Source organism: Caretta caretta, chromosome 1 (genome assembly GCF_965140235.1).
Source record: "Caretta caretta isolate rCarCar2 chromosome 1, rCarCar1.hap1, whole genome shotgun sequence".
NCBI lineage: Eukaryota > Metazoa > Chordata > Testudines > Cheloniidae > Caretta > Caretta caretta.
In genome coordinates this window covers 209,098,462-209,106,921 of record NC_134206.1, presented here as the reverse complement: position 1 = coordinate 209,106,921, position 8,460 = coordinate 209,098,462, and positions in this window count along the sequence as shown.

The window sequence follows — 8,460 nt, the reverse complement described above, 5'->3', positions numbered from 1 at the left end:
CCCACTGTCTCCAACAGGGAGGCATTTGTCTTGGTAGTATCGATGCCAGCAGGAAACTGGGCCCCTTTTCTCTTGATGCATTCATTTTGGTTGGCTGCTCAAACTGTTAGGACCTGGATGTGGGTAGTCTGTTGTAGTGGTTGGAGCAGGTGTCAGGAGCAGGGAAATGGAGCCAAGACTCAGAACTGGGATACCTGGAGTCAGGGAAGGTGGGATAGGGTGACCAGACGTCCCGATAAAATTGGGACTGTCCCGATTTTTAGTTCTTTGTCCCATGTCCCTACTGATGCACGGTCAGGATGCCATTTGTCCCAATATTGTGGCTTTGGCCGCTCCAGCAGTGTGTTGCTTTTTTTTGTTTTGCTTTGGCAACTCTGCTCCGGCCGCTTTTTTTTTTTTTTGCTTACCCCATGCGTCCCGATATTTTGTCCGTTTCATCTGGTCAGCCTAAGGTGGGAGCAGGGCAGGGTTAGAGGCAGGAGAGAGGCTGGGACAGGACTAGAACAAGGCAGGGCAGAAGCTAATGCAGGTGAAGGCTTTGAGGAGTTAGTGCCCTGATTCTGCTGCTGGTCTTCTGAGCTAGTCTGCTGATCCCCTCAGCCAATGGTGCTATCTGGCCAATCAGGTGGCTCAGTTGGGACCCAGCTGCATTTGTTAAACTGCTTGGGAGTTAAGCTAGCAGGTAAGCAGGCTAGCTGTGGGTCCTTACTCCTGACATTCATGCTTGCACACACCTTCCATACCCATGCTCGAGACTCCACATATACTGTGATGGACCTGGGTATTACACTGTCTACGTGCATCTACATGCATCCACAGTGCTGCTTTAGGTATATGATGTTAGCACTGCTATTTTGGACAGTACCCCAGTGAAACATACTAGGAACTGTTTTGTTATGTTTGTTGGTACTATCCCTAGCCTTCACGCCTTTGCTGATGACTGTTCCTGGTCACGTCGCCCCCTCAGAGCTATTCCCTGCAAAACTGGGTGGAAGACATGGAGCAATTGGATGATGATCTGCTTCTGCTCCTGCTCCTTATTGCAGGATGAATAGTTATGCAATGGAGTATGCGATTGGTGAGATGCTGGATGGAATTTGGGCAGCACTGTCTGACTCGACAAAGATGCCTGACCTTGAAGGTCAATGACAATTCATTCAGCCCACACTGTATAGATATGGTGAATGCTGGTATTGTCACAGTATGCCCTTTGGTTGAGCATCACTTCTGGTGCAGCAGAACTAGCATGGTATGGTGGGATAACACCATTTTTGGAAACCTAAGATGACTAGCAGTGGCTTCAGAAGTTTGGAATAAGGAAACATGGATCTTGCACCAACCCTCCAGTGCCACAAGGAAGCCATACCAGTTCAGAAGCAGATTGCAATTGCCTTGTGGAAGCTGGCTACACCAGACATGGTGATGGTGGTGTTCCAGGACTCCTTCAGGCTCAGCGTTGTCATCCAGAGTGACTTGAGGGCCCATTGGAACAGGATCTACAGGCTCAGAAGCACTCTGGGTGGCAGGCAAAGGAGGAGGAGGAGGAGGCAGCCAGGGGCACCACTTGGAGTCTCAAGCATCAGGGCAAAGTCTAAAAAATTTACCAAACGTTTCCTGAAATTTTAACAAATAGTATCAGCTTTGCAAGCTTTCTAAAACAGCAATTCTGCAACCTGTGAAGAAATGACAAAACTAGAAAGTACTGTAATAATTACTTTAAATGCATTGACTGATAAACTGTTAATCAAGGGAAATTTTCCTCGATTTCATTTCACTACACTTTTTGGTTGATCTTCTCAGTGTCCAGGCAGTTGACTATCTCTGTTTCACAAGCAAGAAAGATCAAAAAAATCAAATCAGTCATCCCCCCTGGTGGATCTCAGCATCATTTTGACCAGTTTCATCTTGCTAAAGATTCGTTCTCCTTTTGTAGAAGTTACAGGGCTTGTCTTTGCCAATTTAAATGTAGTCCACCAGTCCCTTTTTGACCCCAGATGAATGTCTGATTACTTTATCAAACCTAATATATAAACTTCTTTCAAAATTCTTCTTGATATCAGCTTTGAACAAAGTCTGTACCATTACCAACTGTTCAGGTTGCGTTTTGCAGAAACAAAATGCCTGAGTGAAGCTTTCGCATTTTGTTGTGTCAAGGTCTTTCAGGCATGTGATAACTGAAATAATATTTTCTTTCGTTTCCTTATAAGGCAGATCTATCTCCTGCACCATAACTGTGAGTACTTTCCAGACTTTGAATCCGTAGAACTCTTCAAATGATGGCTGTCTTGGGAGTGTGTTAATAGGGTCTTGAAACCAAGCAGGGATCTGTCTTTCTCTAGGCCTCATTTTGGACTCTTGCACTGGGTCATATTTCTCAGAGCCATCATCTTGCAAATAATCAACTATTTTTTTTCCAAATAACTCTGCTGCCTTAACTTGGGAGTCAACATCTCCATCAGTAATCTGGTTAGACAGTGTAATGTGGCATACATCAGTCAAGAAGCTGCAGCAATGTCCAAGTTCTCCACTTGTAAAGGTACAATTAGAGCATTACATTTTTTGAGCAAAAGTCTCGTGAAACGCAGAGTGAAAATGAAATTGAAACAACAAATGGCTTCCAGCTTTAGCTCTCGTTTCTGAATCAAGTTGTAAATCTTGAGAAAGAGCATCGAGAAGCTTGACCAGAAGTGCTCCAGGTGGCCTGTAGTGATTCTTTCCTAGCACTCCAGTGAGTTTCCAAAAGGCTTTTAACATGATGCTTCCCCTCTACCATTTCCAGTGCAGCTTTGTAAAAGACAAAATGCTTTGTTCCACCATTAAAGAAGTTGTAACTGCTTTGTAAAGTCCCAAACATTTTTCTTACATTTTTCTTCACAAGCTAGCTCTACTATATTATTTTCTTGATGGCCCAACTATCATAAAAATTGAATCTCCTGACCTAGCATTAAACTCACATGAGTTTGCACTCTTTCAAACCAGCCAGACATGTTGCTTGCAGCATCATATGATTGCACAGCGTGAGAGGGACCTAAATTGCATAAGGGTCAGGAAGAAAAGGGGTTCAGTGAATTGTGGGAATGAGAGTGAAAGACTATTGAAACTTGAGTCCTCATATACACTTGGTACCCCTGTTAACACTGCAAACCAGCACTGCTACAGGGCTGTGCCACAGCCTGAGGCGTATACTTACGCACACTGCTCAGGCATGCTGATGTAAGCAGGGTCAGGATGAGCTCCACCCTGACATCTGGTGGTGAGGTATGGCAAGTTGTGGAAAAGAACTCCAGGGGCCGATCTCATTTGCATAGGCACACCCACCCCGCCTAGAATGAGGCCATAGCTGCCCAAATGGTCACTTTGGCTGCTGTGGGATCCCCAGTGTCTCTGTTATTGGGGCAGGAAGAATAAATTGTTATTACCCTGATTATGGGAATCAAGGACAGTGGAACTGTTCCTGGCCTTTTGTTATGATGGAGGAACTCGCCATGAACTAAGTAGCACTCGCTAGGCAAGGGACATGGGTTCCAAAACTCTGTGAATTGAGAGAGGTTGGGGACAGGTATTAATACTTTCTGGCACGGGCCCCCTGGTGAGGGCCTTACATGCTAATTGCACTTCTTTCTCTCTCCACTGTAGAATATCAGAGCTAATTTTGATTCCATTAGGAGTCTAGTTACAGGCTGCTGAGCTGAATTCACTTTGGGCTAATGGTGCACCAGCATTGAGGCTCCCCTACTACAAGCTGAAATCACAAAAAAGCTAAACTTACTAAGAGCTGAAATCACTGAGTGTTGTGTTAAGTAGTGGGGTAGCCTGAAGATATATGGTAGAGCAGTTTGCAGGACGGTGAGCAGAGCGGCTCATGGGGCAGCTGGAAGAGCAGAGCCCCATGGAGAGGTGGGGCCATCAGCTTGGGACCACATAAGGTGCCCCTTACCCCCCCACTCTCCCCCCACCCCAATCTCCACCCAGGTTGGGAGGTATAACTCTGCAGATAAACTTTCAAACTCTGGAGCTGCCCTGACCAGGGACAGAGACTTTTGGGTCGTTGGACTTTTGGGACTTTGGGTGATTTTGGGTTCCTGGACTCAAGAACGAAAGGGAAAGGACACGCCCCAATTTGCTTGGGGTGGGTTGGTGGTGTTTCCCCAACATGATGCCTCATTGTTTCTCTCTGTTATTAAAAGGCTTTTTGCTACACTCAGACTATGTGCTTGCGAGAGGGGAAGTATTGCCTCTTGGAGGCGCCCAGCAGGGGTGGTATATATTTGTCCCAGGTCACTGGGTGGGGGCTCGAGCCGGTTTTGCATTGTGTTATTGGAATGGAACCCCTAGATACTGAACCCAGCCCTTGTTGCTGCCAAAACTGACAGGCAGAAGGGTTACACTAGCATACTCTTCCTCTACTTTCTTTGAGACACATGCTTCAGGGGGTTAAGTGTGGGCATTAGGAGGGTTATGGCACAAGCCCATTCATGACCCATGAACTGTTGCTAATATAGACATACCCTCAGTACCACATTCTGTGTTACCCCAAGATTGCCAGTCATGTTATCTAGTACCCTGAGGCTTCTTCCCATTGTCCAAAGAGTGCCACTATTTCTGTTATGTGCAGTGACTTTCTGGGAATTTCTTTAGGCAGTTGGTCAGCTTTTGAGATATTTTCTAGCAGAAGCACCCTTGGATTTGCAATTGTAGAGGATCCTCAAAGACAGTCCCTCTTGAATGCTTGAAAATTACTGACAGCAGTCACCACTATATGCATTCTCCTTCACACCTTGATGTGGCCCTTTTTTAGGCAGTTATTAGCGGTAGTAATATAATTTCTTGTCACATTGTTTCTTATAAAAAGCCATCTGAATTTTGAAAAGATATTTTTTTCCTTTCCTATCCTGACTTATTTTTCCCTCTTTCATTGTGCTTAAGTTCTATTCACTGGGATCTTGTTCATAGAATCATAGAATAACAGTTGGAAGGGACCTCTGGAGGCCATCTAGTCCAACCCCCTGCCCAGAGCAGGACCAATCCCAACTAAATCATCCCTGCCAGGGCTTTGTCAAGCCTGACCTTAAAAACTTCTAAGGAAGGAGATTCTACCACCTCCCTAGGTAACGCATTCCAGTGTTTCACCACCCTCCTAGCGAAAATGTTTTTCCTAATATCCAACCTAAATCTCCCCCACTGCAACTTGAGACCATTACTCCTTCTTCTGTCATCTGCTATCACTGAGAATAGTCTAGATCCATCCTCTTTGGATCCACCTTTCAGGTAGTTAAAAGCAGCTATCAAATCCCCCTCATTCTTCTCTTCTGTAGACTAAACAATCCCAGTTCCCTCAGCCTCTCCTCATAAGTCATGTGTTCCAGACCCCTAATCATTTTTGTTTCCTTTCGCTGGACTCTCTCCAATTTCTCCACATCCTTCTTGTAGTGTGGGGCCCAAAACTGGACACAGTACTCCAGATGAGGTCTCACCAATGTCGAATAGAGGGGAACGATCATGTCCCTCAATCTGCTGGCAATGCCCCTTCTTATACATCCCAAAATGCCATTGGCCTTCTTGGCAACAAGGGCACACTGTTGACTCATATCCAACTTCTCGTCCACTGTCACCCCTAGGTCCTTCTCTGCAGAGCTGCTGCCTAGCCATTCGGTCCCTAGTCTGTAGTGGTGCATTGGATTCTTCCATCCTAAGTGCAGGACTCTGCACTTGTCCTTGTTCAACCTCATCAGATTTCTTTTGGTCCAATCCTCCTATTTGTCTAGGTCCCTCTGTATCCTATCCCTACCCTCCAGAGTATCTACCACTCCTCCCAGTTTAGTGTCATCCGCAAACTTGCTGAGGGTGCAATCCACACCATCCTCCAGATCATTAATGAAGATATTGAACAAAACCGGCCCCAGGACCGACCCTTGGGGCACTCTGCTAGATACCAGCTGCCAACTAGACATGGAGCCATTGATCACTACCCGTTGAGCCCGACAATCTAGCCAACTTTCTACCCACCTTGTAGTGAATCCATCCAGCCCATACTTCTTTAACTTGCTGACAAGAATACTGTGGGAGACTGTGTCAAAAGCTTTGCTAAAATTGAGGAATAACACGTCCACTGCTTTCCCTTCATCCACAGAACCAGTTATCTCATCATAGAAGGCAATTAGATTAGTCAGGCATGACTTGCCCTTGGTGAATCCATGCTGACTGTTCCTGATCACTTTCCTCTCCTCTAAGTGCTTCAGAATTGATTCCTTGAGGACATGCTCCATGATTTTTCCAGGGACTGAGGTGAGGCTGACCGGCCTGTAGTTCCCAGGATCCTCCTTCTTCCCTTTTTTAAAGATGGGTACTACATTAGCCTTTTTCCAGTCTTCCGGGACTTCCCCCGATCACCATGAGTTTTCAAAGATAATGGCCAATGGCTCTGCAATCACATCCGCCAATTCCTTTAGCACTCTCGGATGCAACGCATCCGGCCCCATGGACTTGTGCACGTCCAGTTTTTCTAAATAGTCCCGAACCACTTCTTTCTCCACAGAGGGCTGGCCACCTCCTCCCCATGCTGTGCTGCCCAGTGCAGTAGTCTGGGAGCTGACCTTGTTCGTGAAGACAGAGGCAAAAAAAGCATTGAGTACATTAGCTTTTTCCACATCCTCTGTCACTAGGTTGCCTCCCTCATTCAGTAAGGGGTCCACACTTCCCTTGGCTTTCTTCTTATTGCCAACATACCTGAAGAAACCCTTCTTGTTACTCTTAACATCCCTTGCTAGCTGCAACTCCAGGTGTGATTTAGCCTTCCTGATTCCATTCCTACATACCCGAGCAATATTTATATACTCATCCCTGGTCATTTGTCCAATCTTCCATTTCTTGTAAGCCTCTTTTTTGTGTTTAAGATCACCAAGGATTTCACAGTTAAGCCAAGCTGGTCGCCTGCCATATTTACTATTCTTTCTACACATTGGGATGATTTGTCCCTGTTACCTCAATAAGGATTCTTTAAAATACAGCCAGCTCTCCTGGACTCCTTTCCCCCTCATGTTATTCTCCCAGGGGATCTTGCCCATCAGTTCCCTGAGGGAGTCAAAGTCTGCTTTTTTGAAGTCCAGGGTACGTATTCTGTTGCTTTCCTTTCTTCCTGTGTCAGGATCCTGAACTTGACCATCTCATGGTCACTGCCTCCCAGGTTCCCATCCACTTTTGCTTCCCCTACGAATTCTTCCCGGTTTGTGAGCAGCAGGTCAAGAAGAGCTCCGCCCCTAGTTGGTTCCTCCAGTACTTGCACCAGGAAATTGTCCCCTACAGTTTCCAAAAACTTCCTGGATGGTCTGTGCACCGCTGTATTGCTCTCCCAGCAGATATCAGGATGATTGAAGTCGCCCATGAGAACCAGGGCGTGTGATCTAGTAGCTTCTGCGAGTTGCCAGAAGAAAGCCTCGTCCACCTCATCCCCCTGGTCCGGTGGTCTATAGCAGACTCCCACCACGACATCACCTTTGTTGCTCACGCTTCTAAATTTAATCCAGAGACTCTCAGGTTTTTCTGCAGTTTCATACTAGAGCTCTGAGCAGTCATACTGCTCCCTTACATACATTACAACTCCTCCACCTTTTCTGGCCTCCCTGTCCTTCCTGAACAGTTTATACCCATCTATGACAGTACTCCAGTCATGCGAGTTATCCCACCAAGTCTCTGTTATTCCAATCACATCATAATTCCCTGACTTTGCCAGGACCACCAGGTCTCCCTGCTTGTTTCCCAGGCTTTGTGCATTTGTATATAGGCACTTGAGATAACCCGCTGATCGCCCCTCGTTCTCAGTATGAGGCAGGAGCCCTCCCCTCTCACACGCTCCTGCTCGTGCTTCCTCCCAGTACCCCGCTTCCCCACTTACCTCAGGGCTTTGGTCTCCTTCCCCCGGTGAACCTAGTTTAAAGTCCTCCTCACTAGGTTATCCAGGCTACTCGCGAAGATGCTCTTCCCTCTCTTCGTTAAGTGGAGCCCGTCTCTGCCTAGCACTCCTCCTTCTTGGAACACCATCCCATGGTTGAAGAATCCAAAGCCTTCTCTCCGATACCACCTGCGTAGCCATTCATTGACTTCCACGATTCGATGATTCCTACCCCGGCCTTTTCCTTCCACGGGGAGGATGGACGAGAACACCACTTGCGCCTCATACTCCTTTATCCTCCTTCCCAGAGCCACTTAGTCTGCAGTGATCTGCTCAAGGTCATTCTTGGCAGTATCATTGGTGCCCACGTGGAAAAGCAGGAAGGGGTAGTGGTCCGAGGGCTTGATGAGTCTCGGCAGACTTTCCATCACATCGCAAATCTTAGCCCCTGGCAAGCAGCAGACTTCTCTGTTTTCCCGGTCAGGGCAGCAGATAGATGACTCAGTCCCCCTGAGGAGAGAGTCCCCGACCACCACCACCCGCCTCCTTCTCTTGGGAGTGGTGGTCGTGGA